Genomic DNA, 23377 nt, shown 5'->3' on the forward strand with positions numbered 1-23377 from the left:
CAGGATCCAGGCTCTGAGCTAGCTGTCAGCACACAGCCCGACGTGGGGCTCGGACTCATGAACCATGAGATCATGACCTGAGCTGAAGTCGGATGCTTAACCAACTGAGCCACACAGGTGCCCCCATCACTCAGAACATTTAAGAGGTATAACACATATATTTTATTAACTATATGTATTAAAAAATATATGTATAATTTTCAATTGAAGTGTAACTGACTTACAATTCAATTAACTTTAACATCACTTTCTTTCATCCTAATTCCTAGGTAAGGTTTCTCACCCTGTTATATATAAACCCTTAGTACTCTATGTTTCTATTTTGGTCATTGAATTGAAGCTTCAATTTTCTTATTTGTATTAATTCAATGTCTTTTTTTTCTTTGCTCTCCCTAAAGCTCCCTTAGCACAAGAGCTGGGTGTGATTAATTCAGTGATGTCTGTTCAACATTTAGCAAGGTGCCTGGCACATAATGACAATAAGTGAATTAATGAATACCACATGGTAGCATATTAACATTGACTGAACTTATTATTAAGCACATATAAGATAATCACGGGAACCTTTGGAAAAATTTAAATGTTTTTTTTTTATTTATTTCTAGGAGAGAGAGAGACAGTGTGAGCAGGGGAGGGTCAGAGAGAGAGGGAGTCACAGACTGAAACAGGCTCCAGGCTCTGAGCTGGCAGTCAGCACAGAGCCCGACGCGGGGCTCGAACCCACGAACCGCGAGATCATGACCTAAGCGAAAGTCGGACGCTTAACCGACTAAGCCACCCAGGCGCCCCTGGAAAAATTTAATATGAGGCTGGAAGGAATGGTTGGTGAAACATGGATAATATATGTTTTATAATTAAAGACTGATATCTGAAAACCAACATAAATCCAGCTTACGTACTTTCATGTACTTATCAGTAGACTGTATGCCTTTCGTAATCAGTAAAATGGCTGCATATTTTATTATATCTGAAACAAAACTTTATCTTTGGAAATCTTTTACCCCTACCAGATTCATCTCCTCCTTGAAATAAAGAATCTTCTGATGGAGATTTGCTCTTTTCATGGAAAGTATGATGGTAAGGAGAAAAATATAAGATATTTTATAAATATCAAATACAAACATGTATTTTACAAATACATCCAAATTTTAATACATATACATATATATTTTTTTAACTGAAAAGAAGTTAACTAAAGGATATGGAGGACTAGATAGAAGAAAATGCAGAAAAGGGCACTCCCAGCATAAAGGGTAACAAACCAAGAAGCTGTGAAGGGCAAAGACTGTGGTTAAATCACGGAAGACAACAGAGGCCAAGATAACAATACAAACAACAGAGAAACAGGTTTGGGATGAGGCTGAGAATTATGCTGTCATACTGAAAATACTAGAGACAGAATTTTTGTAGTTTGGTAGAAAAACTACAATGTGTGAGATGAAGAATAAAACAGATGGGATTACATGCGTTGCTAATGAAAAGGTCTGTGAACTTGAAGACGTAGCAATAGAAACTAACTAAACCAAAGCACAGGAAGAAAAACAGAGTAATAAAAAGGAAACAAAGCATCAGTGACAACTATCAGCAACCAAATCTACGTGTATTTGGAGTTCTTAAAGGAAGAGAGAGAGAGGTGGGGGCAGAAAAAATATTTGAAGAAATTATGGCCAAAAGCTTTCCAAATTTAATTAAAATTATAAATCTACAGATCCAAGAACTCAAAGAACTCGAAACATGAGACAAATAAGATTACACAAAGGCATACCATATCAATTTCCCCCAAAACCAGTGACAAAGAAAAAAAGAATCCACATGCTACAGAGGAAGACATGCTACAGAGGAACAAAAATAAGGATAGTAGCAGATTCCGGGGCACCTGGGTGGCTCAGTCAGTTAAGCGTCTGACCTCGGCTCAGGTCATGACCTCACGGTTCGTGGGTTTGAGCCCCACATCGGGCTGTGTGCTGACAGCTCAGAGCCTGGAGCCTGTTTCAGATTCTGTGTCTCCCTCTCTCTCTGACCCTCCCCTTCTCATACTGTCTCTATCTCTCTCTCAAAAATAAATAAAAATGTTAAAAAATAAAATTAAAAAAAAAAAACGATAGTAGCAGATTCCTGGTAGAAGCAACACAAGCGAGAAGACAGTCAGTGACATCTTTAAATTACTGATAAGCTGGATCTTGCCATGAAGGCAAGAATAACTCATTATTAGATAACCTAATACTATATTTAGTAATGACTATATTACCTAAGTCCAAGATGATCATTGATATTGATAAACCTCTGGCCAGACCAATAGGGTAAAAGAGACAATACAAGTAAACAACATTACAAATGAGAGAGGTTCTGTCACTACAGATTCTACGCATATTAGAAGGACAAGAAGGCGGTATTATGAAAGAAAGAGGAAAAAGAATTTTAATCCATACTTACCGGCACATACAAAATTAAGTTTAAAAGTGGATCAAAATCCCAAATGTAAAACCTGGAACTATAAACTTCCAGAAGAAAACCTTTGTGATTGGGGACCAGGACAAAATTTCTTGGATGTGATCTCAAAAGCACAACCCGTAAAAGAACAAATAAATGCAATGGACTTCATCAAAGTTTAAAACCCCAGTTCTTTGAAATAAACCATGAAAAAGAATGAAAAGGAAAGCCATACACTGGGAGAAAGCATTTGCAAATCGTCTATCTGTAAAAGACTTGTTATCCAACATATACAAAGAATTTTCAAGACTCAACAATAAGAAAACAACCAACCCAGTTTTAAAAAAGAGGCTAAAGATTTGAACAGTCACTAAAGGAGATATACTTATGGCCAAAAAAAATAAAATAAAATAAACAAACAAAAAAAAAACACATGAAAAGTTTTTCAACATTAGTTACTAGGGAAATGCAAAAAAGAAAATAAAATAAAAAAGTAAAACCACAGTGAAATACTTAGACCAGCCTATTGGAATTGTGAAAATAACAACACTGACCATATCACTCATTGGTAAGGAGGTAGAGGAAACAGAACTTCAAACCCTGCTGAAGGGAATGTAAAATAGTACAATTCTATTTATTTAAATCTCTAGCAATTAAAGTATAGTGATAGAAAGGAGATTCACGCTTGGGACATCTGGGTGGCTCAGTTGGTTAAAGCATCCTACTCTTGATTCTGGCTCAGGTCATGATCTCATGGTTTGTTAGTTTGAGCCCCACGTAAGACTCGGTGCTGACAGTGCAAAAGCCTGTTTGAGATTCTCCCTCCTTCTCTGACCCTCACCTTCTCAGACTGTCTCTTTCAAAATAAATAAATAAACTTTAAAATAAAAGAGAGACAGGGAGACAAGATTAGTGCCCGCCTCCATAAGGAGAAGTCAGAGAAGGGTGGACAGGAGAGATTTCATAGGAACATGAGGAAACTTTTGGGAATAATTATATGCCGACAGAGACATATCTTTCATGTTGGTACTTTCCTTTCACAAGTGTATATATGTCAGAATGTGAAACTGTACACTTTAAATATGTGAAATGTATTGAATTTCAACTATAACTCAATAAAGCTGTTACAGTGGCTCTTCAGTATATTAAAATATGTTTATTCTCAATTATTATAAGAGAACTAAAAGTTTCAACTATATTGGGATACAATATATCACACCTATCACCTTATCAGGCAAAAAATATAAAAATATAACACATTCTATTTGGGAGGCTGTGGGCCAAAAGCCCACATAACAAACTATATATAGCCAGTAGAAATTCAATCAGTACCACCTTCATGCAGGAGCATTTGGCAATACAGAACAGAACTACATATACGTTTATGTTTTGACCCAACACTTCCCCTCCTAAAAAGCTATGGTGAATATATATTTCAAACAATACAAAAATACATGTCTACTAGGTTATTCATTACGGCATCCCTATAACTGCAAATACTGGGAACCACCTGTATGCCCATAGGTAGGACAGTGTGGCATTAATTGATCCATCCACACATTAGCATACGACACTGAGGTACAAAGGATGAATGACCACCAGTTTACAAGAAATGAAAAAAAAAAAGCACAAGAAAACTCCACTGAGATATGCACATATCATATCTGCTCATCTGTGCAAAAGCAAATACAGAAGGGATCTGTTGGAGACTCATGAATGAGATTACCCACCTATGGGGGCTGAGATTTGAGAAGAAAGGACAGAAGGAGCGGAGATGGGATGCCACTTCTCTGAATATATCTTTTAGTACAGGTCTGATTTTTAAAACTCTGCTAATGTTCCATTTACTCAAAAAATAAAGGACAAAGTCAATGAGGAGAGGATGCATTTCTAAAATGAAATACCAACAGAAAAGAGAAAAACAAATATAACAGGACTTGAGCTCCTTCAACAAGAAGAGAATTTATGCCCGTTTGGGTCTGGCTTTGGGAGAAACAATGTGAATGCCCTGTTCAGCCCCTCTTTTCTCTCTCCAGGAATGTCCTCTGCTGTGCACTGACTCTGACTGGCCTCTTGGACTATGACCAGACAAGTACATTAATTCTAGGGTGGGGAGGGATTCCCAATCCAAATGTTGGTCACACACATAAACCACAACTTCAGCTACCTGATTCTTCTGTTTTTTTCAAATTAATTCTAAATTTGAGAGGGATGGCACAAAAACAGACACTCAGATCAAAGGAACAGAATAGAGAACCCAGAAATGGACCCACAGATGTATGGCCAACTAATCTTTGACAAAGCAGGAAAGAATATCCAACAGAATAAAGAGAGTCTCTTCAGCAAGTGGTGCTGGGAAAACTGGACAGTAACATACAGAAAAATGAACCTGGACCACTTTCGTACACCATACACAAAAATAAACTCAAGATGGATGAAAGATATAAATGTAAGACAGGAAGCCAGTGATATCCCCAAGGAGAAAGCAGGCAAAAACCTCTTTGACCTCGGTCACAGCAACTTCTTACTCAACACGTCTCCGGAGGTAAGGAAACAAAAGCAAAAATGAACTATTGGGGCCCTATCAAAATAAAAAGTTTCTGCACAGTGAAAGAAACAATCAGCAAAACTAAAAGGCAACTGACGGAATGGGAGAAGATATCTGCAAATGACATATCAGATATAGGGTTAGTATCCAAAATATATAAAGAACTTATCAAACTCAACACCTAAAATACAAATAAATCAGTGAAGAAATGGGCAAAAGACATGAATAGACACTTCTCCAAGGAAGACATCCAGATGGCCAACCGACACATGAAAAAAATGCTCAACTTTACTATCAGGGAAATACAAATCAAAACCACAATGAGATACCACCTCACACCTGTCAGAATGGCTAACAGTCTCAACTCAGGCAACAACGGATGTTGATGAGGATGCAGAGAAAGAGGATCTCTTTTGCACTGCTGGGGGGAATGCAAAATGGTGCAGCCTCTCTAGAAAACAGTATGGAGGTTCCTCAAAAATTTAAAATAAAATTACCCTACAACCCAGCAACTGCACTACTAGGTATTTATCCGAGAGATACAGGAGTGCTGTTTTGAAGGGGCACATGCACCCAATGTTTATAGCAGCACTATTGACAATAGCCAAAGTATGGAAAGAGCCCAAATGTCCCTCGATGGATGAATGGATAAAGAAGATGTGGTGTATATGTATGTGTGTATACATATATATATACACACATATATATACATATATATACATACATACAATGGAGTATTAGTCGGCAATCAAAAAGAATGAAATCTTGCCATTTGCAACTACGTGGATGGAACTAGAGGGTATTATGCTAAGTGAAATTAGTCAGGGAAAGACCAATATCATATGACTTCACTCATATGAGGACTTGAAGACACAAAACAGATGAATGTAAGTGAAGGGAAGCAAAAATAATATAAAAATAGGGAGGGGGACAAAACATAAGAGACAAATATGGAGAACAAACAGATAGGTTACTGGAGGGGCTGTGGGGGGGGATATGGGCTAAATGGGTAAAGGGCATTAAGGAATCTATTCCTGAAATCATTGTTGCACTATATGCTACTAACTTAAATGTAAATTTAAAAAATATATTAAATTTATAAATAAATAAATAAATAAATAAATAAATTTGAGAGGGAAAGGGAGTATTATTTACTGACTTCTAATCTCTCCCAAATGAAAAATGTTATAAAATTTTCAGTTTTTTTTTTACAAGTTTATATTAAGAATTTATTCCTACTGGATAAATCCTAGGTGTTCCTAATAAAGCAGTATCATTAATTTTATTTTCATAAATAGTGTTTCTTAAAATTCCTATGGAATCTATAGAAGTATGCCATTTCCATATTCAGCCTTTGTTAGTAAACATTTGTGATAATTTTGACACAGGAGACATTTAAGTTCATTTTTATTTGTTCTAAATATCTTTTTTAATCTTTCATTACTCCAGAATTTAAGCTTTTAATATAGCAAAGAAAACCATATTTATATGTGAAAAAAAAAAACAGAAATAAGGCCTGAAAAAACTCCTCAAATCTTTGTGAGACTTCTACAGAATAAAGTGACAAATTCAGAACAATCTCAATTAAACTTTATTGGAAAAAATAAGTGTTCTTATCCAGTTATAAATGGATAATGTCTTTTTAAAATAAATAATTTGTAATAACATAATATGGGCCACATTGAATCTATTTTTTAAAAAATAATAACTATTTAAATAAATTTTTAATACACCTTCCAACTTATACTACACCAAAATAAAATGGCTATATACTGTAGAGATGGGAGATCTCGGCGAAGTGTCTTTTATTTATTTTATTTTTTTGAGAGAGAGAGTGCGAGCATACATTGAGAGGGGGAGAGAGAGAGAGAGAGAGAGAATATCCTGGGCAGAATCCAAGCTCAGTATGGAGCACCACTTGGGGCTCAATTCCATGACCAGGAGATCATGATCTGAGCCAAATTCAAGACCGGGACACTTAACTATCTGAGCCACCCAGGAGCCCCTGAAGTGTCTCTCTTGAGGCAGAGCTGGAATACACAAAGCCTTTATTCATGTGAGCTGCATTTCTTATAGCTTCTCTACATCACTCCATTTTCTTCTTGGCCTCTACATAATTACTCGGAACTTTCTCTTGCATATGGCCCATAGCGGCTGCCTAGCCAATCTTCATCCTAGTAACCATCCATGTTTCTAGCTTCTGCACTGTTTTAGACTCTAGGTTTTCCAGTTCCAAATTCCCAAGATCAGGAAGGAGGGGCAGTGCCCTGCAGCACAATGATTAAGAATAGGGGCTTTAGAGTCAAACACATACAAGTTCAAATCCTTGCACCTCCACTTACTAGCTGTGTGACCTTACACTCTTCGTACCTTAGAGTGTAACGGATTTGCTGCCTTTGGCTCAGGTGTCCACTCTAGACCCAATGCACAGCAGAGGAGGCGAGGTGCTCCCATGGTGGGCGGCTACCAGAAACCGTGGGCAGGGAATATTCTCCCATTTGGGTCTTCAGGGAAGAATTAGCAATGACATATATCTAGTAAATGTTGCCATCTATGAATCATTTGGAACAATTCATTTAAAAGCACAAAAGGAGACCTACTGAGTGACACAAAAGCCAAAAGTCAGCATTCTATCAGGAAAAGAGCACTGAGTTAGAAATTAGTAAGCCAAGGATTAAATCCTGGCTCAGCCACGTATGCCAAACTGGTTAAATTGCTTAATCTCTTAGAACCCCAGTTTCTCCCTTTAAATTGAAGATAATGACAAACAACCATGTAAGATTCTTTTAAGGGTGAACTAAGGAAATATACACATTTTGTTAGCTGAAAACATTAAAGTATCACTATATTTTATTAGTTTATCACCTCCCCACCAGGCTTAAATCCAGTACCACATTTCATTGCTTAGGTGAATTTTGATTGTAATAAAACTCAGGAGGCTATATACATAAACTGCTAAAAAAAAAAAAAAAGAGCAAACTTAACTCCTGAGGAAAGACTCTAATAAACCTCAAAGTCTTCTGTTACAAATGAACCTTGTTGTGTGAAACAGTGTCACAGACTGTCTCCGTCAATAAGAGGCCCCTTGCCCATCAGATTATACTGACGCTGATTTAAAGCGGTGTGTTCTCATGAGAAGAAATACAGAGTTCTGTAACGATGTATCTACAAAGAAGTACTTAACAGAAAAGAAACTTCCTTTTCAATTTGAAACAAGGTCACCACAGATTTCTGTCCCCTCTCGAACCTTCCATCCTGCTTCTTAGACAGAAGGTTATGTCAGCATGTTAACTGGGGCTAAGGAAAGCTTACGATAAACGGGAGGGTTTGACTGCTCTCCACCTAAAATGGTTTCAGATGCTGCAGCAAAGTACAGAAAAGAGAAAAGATGGGTCCCACCACCACCACCACCACTGATACTTAAGATGCTATGTTTAAGGAAAAAAATTATATTCAGAGTTGGCAGGCACTTTCCAAAGTGTAGGGATAACTTTTCTCAAGATGGCACGAATGTTTGCATCAATGCCAAAGTGAATATTTTTTTAAAATCACCTAATAAAAATGAATATAAATTTTTGATGGTGCTTTCTAGTAATTTATTCATAATTTCCACCTTCAAAAGTAATGGTAACAGTTGCAAGAAAACAAACTATTATATTCCCACTAAGTACTCAGAAAAGTATTAGAACGAAACTTCTTAAATGTAGTATAAATATATGTTCACACCAGAGCCACAACTGCAGAAGGAATGACGACAGTTTATGGATGTGATGATCTTTCATGATGAATTGGAACTTTCTCTACCAAACAAGGTGAATCTCCTTAGTAACAATTTCAAACACTTCTAACATTCAAGGCCACTGATTAGTCAGAATACAGCAAGCGAAGGAACAATTAACTTCCCAAGTAAAGAACTTGAAATGTTTTTAATTATAATCACATAGCACCCCTTTACAAAGAAAAAGCAAAATCAAAGAATCAGACATCAAAAGACCATTAGGTCTTTCAGTATAGACCATTTCCAGACCTGCTTTACTCCACATAAAACCTCCTTTGGGGTGTTTTCATTTTTCACTAAGAATAGAGATACATGTTTCAAATTACTGAAAGTTTCTTCAAAGTTCCTTCACATTTGTGTATTCCACACCTAAAATGAATAAATGTTATATCAAGTAATAAAAAACCAGAAGATCCAAATTTTAACAAAGTCACTGATTTTTAAATCCCTTGTTAAATTTGATGACTTCAAACTTCAGGGACTATGGTTTAAAAGGAAATTCAGCAAGGAAGTAAAACCATGTTTTTCTTAAGATTGGAAATGTTTGACATTTGCTTATTTGTTGTTTATTATAGTCTAACAAAAATCTTTCTTCCGGAAAATCACATCTGTTTGTTTTACTCTTAACCTCATGTTTAGACATTAACACATTACCACATTCATATCTTGAGACATTTTATTCCTTTTAGCAGGGAAATTCTCTTCTCCACCAGCTCATTTTCTGTTCTTCAAAACCTACCTAGTTTATTGCAGAAAGATATTCAGGAAAGTTAAGTCTTCCTCCAATGACAGTTTCATCATATGCTGCACTTCTACCAAATTCTCCAACCATTCCCTGTTCCTATGGGAAGAGACTACATTCTTCTGCTCCTACCACTGGGGGCGGGGGGTCCCTCTCAATCTTGACCACCAGTTTCCTGGATTCCTGTTCCAACTGGGCTCATTATCTCAGCTTTCCTCACATACACTCCTGCCCTCTCCATCTCTCCATATTAATTCATACTCTTCCAGCTTCCTGGATGACTTTTACCACATATAAGAATAAATGTATCATGTATGTAAGACACTGTGTTTAGAATATACATACTTTGGGGACACTATCAGCAAGAGATCTACTATTAAAATTAACACAGGATTGAGAGTTAGCTTACATGAATATATTACTGATGAAATTTATTTTCTGAATCGCCATGAAGATATCAATGGACAGCTAACAGCCAATATATCTGTGAGACATCATTAAGGATGTTTTCCAGTATTTCAGACGTGTTACTTAATTTTGCTTTCTTCCTAAGGCTTCGGTGGGGGGGGGGGGGGAGGAGGAGGTTCAGTAGTTTAAGAGTTCCACTTCGGCTCAGGTCATGATTTCACAGTTCAGGGTTCAAGCCCTGCATCAGGCTCTGTGCTGACATCTCAGACCCTGGAGCCTGCTTTGGATTCTGTGTCTCCTCTCTCTGCCCCTCCCCAACCCACACTCTGTCTCTCTCTGTCTCTCTGTCTCTCTCTCTCTTCACAAAAATAAAACATTAAAAAAAATTTTTTTAAACCTCTTATAATTTTGGTTTCTTCCTTTATACTTTTTTTTCTTTCATAGTTTATTGTCAAGTTGGTTTCCATATAACATCCTGTGCTCATCCCAACAAGTGCCCTTCTCCATGCCCATCACCCCCCTTCCCCTCTCCCCACCCCCATCAGCCCTCAGTTTGTTCTCAGTATTCAAGGGTCTCTCACGGTTTGCCTCCCTCCCTCTCCCCAACTATTTTTCCCCTTCTCCTCCCCCATGGTCCTCTGTTAAGTTTCTCCTGTTCCAACTGTAAGTGAAAACATATGGTATCTGTCTTTCTCGGCCTGACTTATTTCGCTCAGCATAACACCCTCAAGTTGTATCCATGTTGCTACAAACGGCCAGATTTCATTCTTTCTCATTGCCATGTAGTATTCCATTGTACAGATAAACCACATCTTCTTGATCCATTCGTCAATTGATGGACATTTAGGCTATTTCCATGACTTGGCTATTGCTGAGAGTGCTGCTATGAACATTGGGGTCCATGTGCCCCTATGCATCAGCCCTCCTGTATCCCTTGGGTAAATTCCTAGCAGTGCTGTTGCTGGGTCATAGGAGAGTTCTACCGAGGGCCTCTTCCATTCTTGTCAAGGGGAGTGCTAACCTTCTCTCCTTTCATACAACACTTTTCCTTTATACTTTTAACACACAGGGTTAAGTCCAATGTGAAATTAACTGAGCTTAAAGAAATATTGCGTTCAACATGGGTGATGATTCCTATCTATCTTGTCTCAATTATGCTTTGTTTGGAAGATTTGATTTCTTTTTTTTTAAAAAGACCTTATTTTTTTAGAATAGTTTTTGACTTACAGAAAAACTGAGAAGATAATACAGAGAGTTCCTACACACCCTATACTCAGCATCCCCTATTATTAACACCTTACATTAATAAAGCACTTTCATTACAATTAAAGCACCAATATTGATATATTCTCATTAAGTAAAACCCATACTTTATTCAGATTTCCTTAGTTTGTACCTAATGTCCTTGTTTTGTTTCAGAATCCCATCCAGGACGCTACAATACATTCATCTGTCATATCTCCTTGGGCTTCTTTGGGCTGTAGCAGTTTCTCAGACTTTCCTCAGTGTTGATAACCTCAATGGTTTTGAGGAGTATCGGTCAGGTGTTTGGTAACACGCCCCTCAATTAGAATTGGTCTGCTGTTTTTCTCAAATAAATGGTTAGGTTGGTGTTGTGGGTCTTTCGGGAGAAGGTCACAGAAATAAAGTGTGCTTTTTATCACATCATATTAAGGGGAATAGTGTCTACATGATTTATCACTATTGATGTTGACCTTGATCACCTGGATAACACTTTTTGTTTATTTTATGTATTATTATTGTTTTAAATTTATATCCAAGTTGGGTAGCCTACAGTGCAATAATGATTTTGGGAGTAGATTCCAGTGATTCATCCCTTACATATAACACCTGACACTCATCCCAACAAGTGCCTTCCTTAACGCCCCTTGTCCACTTAGCCATCCCCCCATCCATAACTCCTCCAGCAACCCTCAGTTTGTTCTCTATATTTAAGAGTCTCTTGCTTTATCTCCCTCCCTGTTTTTAATATTACTTTGCTTCCCTTCCCTTATGTTTATGTAAGATTTGATTTCTTTTCACTAGTACTGGCACTATTTTTCTGATTTGCAAAAAAAAAACCAATAAAATGCTAAAATGACTATATAACTGCTATAGCAAAAGGAGACAACATTCACATACTGGCCAACAGGTGTGATGACCTACCAATTCTATTGTGACTCTCTTCACATAAGGTGGTGATGTTCTTAATGTACTATTTTTTATGATGATGATTACACATGGATGGATATGGAGGGTAAAAATCTGTCAGAGTACTGTTAGCACTGACTAGCAGAGGAAATTTCTGTTTGCAAAGCCTAACAGAGGAGATACAGGCAAAAACATCCCCAAAGTTGGGAAGGACAACCCACCCAACTTAACTGCTCACCCTAATTTGGTAGAAATGTGACTTAAGAACACCCAGCTCTCCCTGTTATAATTCTGTGATTATCAGACAATACTTATCAGTGGTTTGGATTCTGGAATAGACTAGTCCACTAGAAAAGAATACTCTTACCAAAAGTCTAGAAGCCCTTTATATAATTCTCAGTGGGTATTCTTCTGTGGGCTAGAGCAGCAGCTAAAACCCGGGTGACAAGAAATATGTGTCATACCTGCCAGCCTATCATTCTGAAGAGCAAACAACAAAGGTCAAGTACAAAAACAAATAGCTTTCCCAGCAACTCCACTGCTAGCTATGTACCCAAAGATTTGAACACGGGGACTTGAATGTTCATAGTAGCACTATCCACGATAGCCTAAAGGAAGGAATCTAAACATCCATTAACAGTTGAATGGCTTTATAAAAAAAAAAGGTATATACACACAATGAGATATTATTCAGCCATGATAAGACATGAAGTAATGATACATGCTACAACATGGAAGACCCCGGAAAATATTATGCTAAGTGAAAGAAGCCAGACACAAAGGTCACATATAGGATTCTGTTCATATGAAACATCCAGAATAGGGAAACCCTGAGGCAGAAAGCAGATTGGTGGTTGTAAGGATCTGGGAAGGGGTGGGATTGGGGACTAGGCTGTTTAACGAGTACAGTACTTTATTTGGGGGTGATGCATAGGTTTTGTAACTAGATATAGATGCTAGCTGCACAACATTGTGAATGTACTGAAAGTCACCGAGCTGTTCACTTTAAAATGGTTAATTTTATATTATGTGAATTCCACCTCAATTAATAAAAAAAATACAGTAACTAAAAGTGTGGAGAAGGACTCAAATAAAAATGCCTACAAGGACCAGGTAACAAAAATGGGAAGAATGAACCCAAAACAACATTCTCTGCATAGAGTTATATTCCCAGTTTGGGGTTTGGGGTTAATGTTTCATTCTTTACTTAAGTTTCCTCTCTTTTTAATCTGTCAAACAGAGACCTGTCTACTTTACCAACCCCTTTTCAAAGTGGTTTTGGTGATAACTCTGCATCGTGTTTCCCATTTCATTACTTTCTGCTTTCAGCTTTATTTCTTCCATTATCTTCATATCGACGCTGCTGTCGTTGCCTCATTTCTCAAGGTGAAGGCTCAGTTCATTTCACCCAGACACCAGATGAGAGACACTTCCTAACATCTGATGAGGAATACTCTATTATCTTTGCATTTTAAATAGTTGGAAATTTTTATTATGATCTCCTTTTTAGCCTTAAGGTATTTAAATGTATAAGTTTAAACCTAAGGGTTTAAGAAGAAAACCATCTGCTTATTATTGATTACTAATTTAATTGCATCAAGAACAGAAAAAGTGGAGGTGCCTGGGTGGCTCAGTCGGTTAAGCCTCTGACTTCAGCTCAGGTCATGATCTCACGGTTTGTGAGTTCAAGCCCCGCATCAGGCTCTGTGCTGACAGCTCAGAAGCTCAGAGCCTGGAGCCTGCTTCAAATTCTGTGTCTCCCTCTTTCTCTGCCCCTCTCCCACGCATTCCTTCCCTCTCTCTCTCTCTCTCAAAAATAAACATTAAAAAAATTTTTTTAAAGAACAGAAAAAGTGGTCTCAATGACAACGATTCTTTGAAAACTGTTGTGATTCCCATCATGACCTCATTCAAGCATTATCCAATCAATGCTAGGTACCTGTTGCCACAAGAGAAAATGGCTTAGTGTTGCTAGAGCTTGCATGGTTTAAGAGAAAAACAGAAACTCAAATTTCACATGAAGTCTCCTAATTTTATAATGTTGGCAACTGATTCAAGTTTTTCAAACTATTTGACAGGCCAAACTGAACATATGTTTAGAATGACTCCATCTGCAGGCCAAGAAAGCATGAACTTGAGCAGGAGAACATCAAAACGGACAAGAAGAAAGCACAGAAAGGGCAAAGATATGAGGAGCATGAAGGAGAAAAGGTGAAGGGAAAGTAGTGGCTACTGGGACATGCTGAAACTCTGTAAGAAGTGAATTTAAAAGTGGAGCTGCAGAAGCAGAAAATAATGACAAATATTCAAATATATAGTAATAAGTGCTATGAAAAATATTGAGAGTAAAGGGCCTGAGACTAAGACATACATGACTAAGTCATTGCCCTAAGAATGGTATGGAAGAATGCTTTCTACAGTTACGGGCTTGGATTGGATTGTCCTGGAGAGGATCCAGAGGGAGCAGAGCAGGAGATGAAAATGCAATTAAGACTGAGCAGAAGGAAGAAAATCAGGAGAATGCATGTCCCAAAAACTGAAGAAGAAAATGTAGGGAAGGGAGACTGAACAAAATCCCGTTCGAAGATCCCTGAAAACTCAGGAGAAGCTTTGGTAACATGATAAAAGAAGCCAGACTGGACTGGGCTGAAGATGAAAAACTGGGAGGAAATTCAGAAAATAGCTGCAGAAATCTGCCTATAAAAGCAAAGAGGGAGGGGCACCCAGGGGGCTCATTCCATTAAGGTCTGACACCTGATTTCGACTCAGGTCAGGATCTCACAGTTCAGTTCGTGGGATGGAGCCCCACGTCGGGCTCTGTGCTGACAGGGCAGAGCCTGCTTGGGATTCTCACTCTTTACCTCTTTCTCTGCCCCTCTCCTACTCACGAACGTACATGCTCGCTCTCTCTCTCTCTCTCTCTCTCTCTCTCGATATATAAATTAAAAAACAGCAAAGAGGGAAAAGGGTCACAGATGGGGGGGAGGGCAGAGGTTGAGAAAGGGGGTTTCAAGGTAGATACTTACTCTTGTCTACATGTTAAAAGGACCAGTGCAGCTGAGAGATGACAAAGGGGTCTCAAATTAGTCTGCACGATGGAGAAAACGGCCGTAATTGTGAAAGGAATCAAAAAACGCATGGGAGGAAGGGCCTGGAGGACAGCCTTCTAAGTCCACAGCATACGGGAAAGGAAGGGATGCAAACAAGGACTAACGAAAGTAGAAACGACTTTGGTTTAGAGGCACAAGAACAGAAACAGCGCCAACTTCACACGTAATCGGTGACAGGTGGCAGGTGACCAGGAGGAGATGATGACAAAGTGACGACAAAGGCCTCCCTGGTGCTCCACGAGTATATGATGGCACACACCGTGTCAGGAAGGAAAGCTAAAACAGGGATAAAAGTTCAGAAGGAGTTGACTGTGGTTTATTAGGTTAATAAAGCACATTCAGTGGTATGAAAAATGAAAGAATACTCATGCAGCAGAGACTCTGATGATTTTCTGGAGTTAGAAGAAAACCACTTGGGAGATCTGAGTCGGCCTTTGATTCACTTATTAATTTTGCAGGCGTTACACGGCTCAGGAGGTCACACAGCTCCACATGGCTTGCTAGCCTCCTGAGAAAGAGGCAAAGACCACAAAGCAAGCTGAGATCAAGGAATTTTTAAAAATCAAGTTTCAAGGTCATGGGGAGGTCACTGTGTATTTAGATTTTAGTCACATAAACTAATCTATAATTGAATCTACAGTAAATCACAATAAGCGATTCCACAAATGACGATTCTGACTTTCCATAAATTGTTTTCAGTATGCAGTGGTAAAAAGGATGGGAGTGTATATATTACATTTCAAAATGAATTCTCTCAGAAAATAAGTTAAAAATAGTTCTGGTCTCCATATACAAAATGGAATCTGGCTAACATCTCCTGAATCCTGCAAATACTCACTAAAATACCCAGAAAGACAAAAAGAGGGGAAAAAATGGGGCAAAATCCCAAGAACAAGAACTGAGATAAATAACCTGATGAAAGAAGGTGGGAGGAATCCCCAATAAGTACAAGGCAAATGGAAACAGATTGATAAAGTATCTGTACAGGTCCACCTAAGAGCAAAAGTAAATGGGACTTAGGAAATAGAACCAGAGAAAAATGAGGTAGGAAAACACCCTCTTCCTCCCTCAGGTAAAAGATTCTGTGTCTAAACAAATTTTTAAAATGTGGTAGCTGGGATTCTTCCATGTAACAGAGAAAATCAGAATAATATCCATAAATGTTTTATATACATCCAGTATCCATTCAGAGCCAGTAAGTCCCAGGAAAGATCGGGCCTGAGAGTAAAGAATGAATGAATGACAGTACACCATATGCAGGGAGCTACAATTTTCACAGTGAAAGCAATATACCTGGATGGAAACAAAAACAAAGTATTTTTTAAATTTACTTGAGAAAGAAAGTGCAAGTATGGGAGGGGCAGAGAGCAAGGGAGAGAGAGAATACTAAGCAGGCTCTATGCTATCAGTGCAGAGCCTGGTACAGGGCTCGATTCCACAACCCTGGGATCATAAGCTGAGCTAAAATCAAGAGTTGGATGCTCAACCGACTGAGCCACCCAACCACCCCCTGTATATTTTTTAAAATGTATTTCTATCAACTGGGTCCTTCAATTAGAAAATATAAGTTTGGGGGCAGCTGGGTGGCTCAGTTGGTTGGGAGTCCCAATGTCAGGTTCAGGTCATGATCTTGTGGTCTGGTCCATGGGTTCGAGCCCCCACATCAGGCTCTGTGCTGACAGCTCAGAACCTGGAGCCGGCTTCAGATTCTGTGTCTCCCTTTCTCTCTGCTCCTTCCCTGCTCGCACTCTGTCTCTCTCCTAAAAATATATAAACTTGAAAAAAATTAATATATATAATTACAAGTTTAAAAAGATTAAAAAAGCAAAATGGTAGCATAAACTATATATAAGGATAAATTTAACAAAACTATGTAAAATATATGTGGGGAAAATTATAAACATTAAAAGTCATTAAAACAGACTAATGAAGAAATATATTATCTGTGGAAGAAAGAAACCAATTTAGTAAAATTTTTAATTCTTACTTTTAAAGATAATGCAAATATAATAAAATATCAACAGAATTTTAGTAAAACCTAATTCTGAAATTGAAATAGAAGAGCAAATAAGAATGGCTAAGACAACTTTGGAGATAAAGAGTCGAGTGTGGGAAAAAGAAAACAGCACAGAGTGTGGGAGGGGATGTCATCACTGTATGAGAGCTCAGGATTTAGTAAGTATTCGAAGCAATTAAAATGGTATAACAATATTATTAAACAGCTCTACTTAATGTGATCATAAGCTATTTTCATTTTTCTATTAGTGCTCTTCTGTCAGTTTTCAATTTTCTAGAGCAAATATATCAAGTTTTATAATAAAAGTAAAGCTAAAGAATTGATACTTAAAAATTTTTCCCATTGGACGTCAATATCCAGAGTTCACCCTTAAAGGAACCTGTGTAGATTCATTTTAATATAAGCAGTCTATCATAATAGTGGGGGAACAAAGCATTTCTCTTTTGGAATAGCTTAGAATGTAAGTGGCAGTAGCAAATAAAAAACTTTTTAAATAACTCAACTATGATATAACTTACCAGTTTCTGGTTACATTAAACCCTATCTTGATATACTCAATTTAATTCCAGTTGCAGAAAATCTACAAAGATGCCATATGTGTCCATTTCTTCTTGCCCCTCCCTCTACACTATTTCTAGGTTGTGGGAGGTAAAATTATAGGCAGATATGAAAATCTGACATATCTTCACTGAATAATACGTTGTATCTCTTCCAAATTTCAGTAATAATAGTAACAGGAAAATATGCTGAAAATTTACAAACTTAATTCATCTTTAAACTTACATATTCTTGGTTAAAGCAAACACCACATCTTGCTTATTAAGTATCGTAAGTTATAGATTACTTTATATTGCGGTGGAACAGCTTTTATAATCAATCTTCCAAGAAAGGTTTGTAAAAGTACAAATTTGTTTTCTAAACAGAATACATTTTCTTATCAAGGTAAAGATGTTTTCATTCACTTATTAGGCACAGAAATCTTTAGCTTCTTTCTATATAGCTCCTTATCAATGTTTCCCATTTTAAAGTGTATATCACTAGTAATTCCTTGAGATTTTTTTCACCAACCTCACAAACAAAATGACCAAGTCGCAGCCCCTCACGTTGGCAATATATAAAACTGAATTTAGAATTATACGATTCAGCTATACCTGAAAATTTCAACACGAGGCTGATTGAACCTAGCTCTCTCTTTCTATCAAAATTCAAATTCCTGGGTAAACTGGAAAGTTATCTGCTTTTAATGGAACTTTATATAAATTTTTTGCAATAAACCATGTTCCAATAAAAAATAAACCTAATCAAAATGTAGCCCACTCCCTCTTTGGAATAATCACAAGATTATTTAGTATTCCATTTAAGTCTTCTTTTAAGATTAGTTACTAGCAAATAAAAGGACAAAAACACTGTCATTATAACATTGCAGTTTTATTATCTAAACTCTAAGACATTCCTATTTGAAGATTAATCCCCATTCCTGCTAATATGATAAATGTTGATTTATAACAACAAACAACCAAAAGATAAATGAAGGAGATTTAAAAGAACCTTACAGGGAAGCTTTTCCACTTAGGTTTAAAAATATAACTTCTTTAAAAATATAACTTTAGGGGTAAATAATCTGCTTTCCACTGTAATGGGGGATTATAAATACTATGTACATAAAGCAAGAAAAGACTGTGTTTTCTAAAATGTGTTGGAAAAATAACACCCCAAAAATATTTCATAAGTTTTTGCATTTTAAACAAAACTCTAAAGTCAGGCAGAAGAAGAGGTGCTGCTCATTTTCTATAAATAAGTAATTTTACAGTATGACCTTCAATAAAACAAATGATGAACACCTGCTGACTAGCACTAGCACTGAGAGTGGCTGAAAAACAAATAAAAATATAATTCAAGAACATTCTGAATTACCTCAGAAAACATCAAGAACTTTTTAATTAAAAAAATTTAATGTTTATTCATTTTTGAGAGACAGAGACAGAGCACAAGTTGGGGAGAGGCAGAGAGAGAAAGTCACAGAATCTGAAGCAGGCTCTAGGCTCTGAGCTGTCAGCACAGAGCCCGATGTGGGGCTTGAACTTGTGAATGTGAGATCATGACCTGAGCTGAAGTCAGATGCTTAATCAACTGAGCCACCCAGGTGCCCCTCAAGAATTTTTTCCTAATAATTCTATATGTAAGTGAAATTATACTTGAAAAAGTAGTGTTACCTGAAAATATGATTATATATTTAAAAAAAAAACAGCTGTTGTTAACAGAAATCTTTGTTGTGGGAATATTTTAAAAATCAATAATATAGTAAAATAAGGCCTTAAGAAATTGTCATTTTTTCCTTACGTGTCACACTTGCTCAATTAGCTTATCATCACCCATTCACAAACCAGTAGGCCTATGAATCAGATCACTTGTGTCTTTGACCCTCCAAACAAATAAAGCTGATATAATGACTGTGTTCTCAGAATCAGAGGTTCAAAACTGCACCACGGTGTAGTAACAGTGAAAAAGGCCTCCAATAACTTCTACCCTTTGGTCCTAAAGCAACCTGAACCCCTGCTAACTTCACTCGGTTCTTTGACAACGCCACTGAACAATCTAAAAGCCTGTATGTGTCTAGCTTGGCACAACATAAAAATTTGGATGAAGGTATGTATCTAACAGGAATGTGTATATGTGTCTACCAGAAGAAACATGGTAAGAAGATCCATTGCAGCACTATTAATAATATCCCCAAACTAGAAACTGACAGTAGAATGGATAAATACCTTGTGGTATGTTCCCTTTGAAGTATTATTCAACAGATGAGAATAAACTACAGTGCTATGTAACAACGGAGTCTCACAAACCTAAAGGATGTGCAAAAGAACTTCACTTTTGTCTCGCCCCATCCAGAGTACTGAAGGATGCTACATGATTAGGGGGTGGGAAGAAGCTGGGAGAAGAGCAGATAGGGCTCTCAGAGGCGTAGGGCTCGGGTCCTACTCACTCCATCATGGATTCCACCAAGAAGCCTGCCGATGAGCCACTGGGAACACCCTGCTGCCTTACTGAGATCCCTCAATAGGCCCACACCCACCCATAGCACCCTGTGCACCTTACCCACACACAGCCTCACCCTGTGGCCAGCTCCCTGTGCAAAGCCCCAGTGGCAGCAACCAGAGCAAGCTTGAGCAAATGGCTAGGAAGAATGCACAGAGAGCCAGCCTTAAATCTGCGGGCCAGGAAAAGACCACAAACTCGAGCTTCTGTGCCATTTCTGTAAAACCAAAAGTGTGTCGACACTTAGCCTGACATGGTGCAGGATGAAAGAATGGTGTACAAGGTTAGGAATTCTGCACAAGAGGAAGGAAAAGCATAGAGCAGGTGTTCTCTAGAAAAATCTGAGAAAGCTTCAGAATAACTAGCAGGGCTAAAGGAAGGCATTTCTCTCCTGAAGGCAATTAGTAAAGACCCTGGTCGGTGACTGCTACTTCAAATGTGAGGATAGCAACACAAAACTTCAAGGAACATGAAAAATCAAGGAAACAAGACACCAGCAAAGGATCACAATAATCTAGCAAATGAACCCAAAGACATAGAGATCTGTGATTTACACGATACAAAAAATACAAAATATATTTTTAAGGGAATTCAATGAGATACAAAGAACACAGAAAGACAATTCAATGAAATCAAGAACACGAACAAAATAAGAAGTTTAACAAAGAGAAATTATTAAAAAAAAAAAAAAAAAAGAACCAAATAGAAATTCTGGAGTTGTAGAATACAATGAATGAAATAAAAAAAATACAATAGAGAGTGGTCATAGAAAAGAACCAACACCATCCACACCAATGTGGATCAAGAAAAAAAAATAAAAAGGAAATAAAGGATCTATGAGACAGAATACAGGAAATTACCCATAGGAGGAAAAAAAGGATGAATAAAAGCCTACATAAACTGTGGGATACCATCAGAAAAGCCAATTTGTGAACTTGTGGAGTTTCAGAAGAAGACAGGGAACAGAGAGGAGGAAGCTTACTTAAAGAAATAGGGACTGAATTATGGAAAACAGTATGGAGGACCCTCAAAAAATTAAAAATAGAACCACCATACGTTCCAGCAATACATCTGGGAATATATACAAATGAAATGAAATCACCAACTCAAAAATACATCTGCACCCCCAGATTCATAGCAGCATTATTTACGACTGGCAAGACATGGAAACAACCAAAGTCTCTATTGGCAGATGAATGGATAAAAAAGTTGTGGTACACACACACACACACACACACACACACACACACACACACGCCAGTGGAATATTATTCTGCCATAAAAAGAAGGAAATCCTGTCATTTGCAACAACATGGATTGACATTGAGGGCACTCTGCTGAGTAAAATAAGTCAGACTAGGAAAGACAAATACTGTATGATATCCTTTATATAAGGAATATTTTTAAGAAATTCAGATACAGAGTAGAATAGTGAAGGCCAGGGGCTGGGAGGGAAGGGATAAGGGGGAGATGTTTGTTGAAGAGTACAAACTTCCATTACTGGATGAATACCTTCTTGGGATCTAATGCACAACTCAGTACGGTGATCATAGTTCACAAAACTGTATTATATACTTGAAAGTTGCTAAGAGAGTAGATCTTAATGGTTCTCACTGCAAAAGAAGTGTTAACTTTGTGAGCTGATGGAGGTGTTGGCCAAAGTTATCATGGCGATCATTTCACAATACATAAGTGTAGCAAATCAACACATTATACACCTTAAGCTTAAACAATGTTATACGTCAACCATAACTCAATAAAGCTGGAAAAAAGTTAATAATAGTTAAGCAGCTTTAAATTTGTATCTTCTGAGATTACAAAACAGTATTTTAAAATGCAGTATCTGGGGCGCCTGGGTGGCTCAGTCGGTTGGGTGGCCGACTTCAGCTCAGGTCACGATCTCACAGTTCATGGGTTCGAGCCCCGTGTCGGGCTCTGTGCTGGCAGCTAGCTCAGAGCCTGGAGAGTGTTTCAGATTCTGTGTCTCCCTCTCTCTGAATCCCCCCTGTTTATGCTGTCTCTCTCTCTCAGAAATAAATAAAATGTTTAAAAAAATGAAATACAATAAAATGCAGTATCTTTATTTAATATTTCCATTTACTCTTACTATCTATGTTATCTCGATGTGGAATAAAAATATCAAGGAGTATAGCTTTTCCATCAGCATAGCTCTTGGAATTTGTTTGTGGAAGTTCATTCTGACTCTGAATTCTAAAAAATGCTTAGATGAGACTCAATAGCTCCAAAGCACCTGTCTTCCATGAAGGCTGCATTTATTCTCCGTCACAGACGCGCCACCCTCCGAGTCCACTGTGTTTCACATGGACTGTTAATGGTGTCCTTGTCTTCCTTACTGTCCTGCTTCCGATTTCCTGTTACTCATCTGTATGACATTCTCACTCCTGCCAGAATCATCTCCCTGAAGTACAGGTCAGGCATGAGATTCACCTGCCTTGAAATATCAGCAGATTTAGGTGTTGGGAAAGGCAGCCTTCTGCACGTACTTCTGACTCCCTGACTTGGCCACATAAGAATGGGCATTGGGGCTTGGAACACTCCTCCAAGGATAAAGAGCGCCCAAAGCCTGTGCTGGGCTTACCACCTTGGGTGGGAATATTTCTCCCTGTTTCAGCTCAGAGAATGTTCTGTTGTCTTTGAAGTCTGGCACCTGGCCAACTTCACTATTAAATGCCTGTCTTAAAAAATAAAAAAATAAATTTAAAAAAATTAAAAAAAAATAAATTAAAAAAGATTAAAAAAATAAATTAAAAAAGTAAAAAAAATAAAAAAATAAAAAATAAAATAAAATAATATATAAAAAATAAAAAATTAAATTAATTAAAAAATAATAAAAAATAAAAAATAAATAAAAAATAAATAAATAAATAAATAAATAAATAAATAAATGCCTGTCCTTCACAGGGAGAGGACAGACAGGGTCTTTCTACTACAGCACGGGAGAGGTAGGCAAATTGCCTTGTGGCAGCCGTGGGGAGAGAGCCATTGCCTGTGGGGGACCAAGCCCACCACCGAAGTAGATCTTGCAGTGTCTTCCCTGTGTAAGTAAAGCATTGTTCGGTTCAGTGCTCAAGTGTGTTGTGTCCTTGGTGACTCCCATACTAAGGTGCAGTAGGCAGACATGCTTGGACTTCTA

At 37.6% G+C, this 23377-nt stretch overlaps 1 protein-coding gene and 1 pseudogene across 3 annotated transcripts in view; both read right to left on the reverse strand.

Annotated features, from left to right (window-relative positions):
- Positions 1-23377, reverse strand: part of CEP112 (centrosomal protein 112) — a 421494-nt gene that overhangs the window by 269493 nt on the left and 128624 nt on the right. The gene's annotated exons all lie outside the window — the stretch shown is intronic.
- On the reverse strand, positions 10845-10949 carry LOC120234235 (annotated as a pseudogene).

Source organism: Hyaena hyaena, unplaced genomic scaffold (assembly GCF_003009895.1).
Source record: "Hyaena hyaena isolate Hyena2069 unplaced genomic scaffold, ASM300989v1 scaffold_104, whole genome shotgun sequence".
NCBI lineage: Eukaryota > Metazoa > Chordata > Mammalia > Carnivora > Hyaenidae > Hyaena > Hyaena hyaena.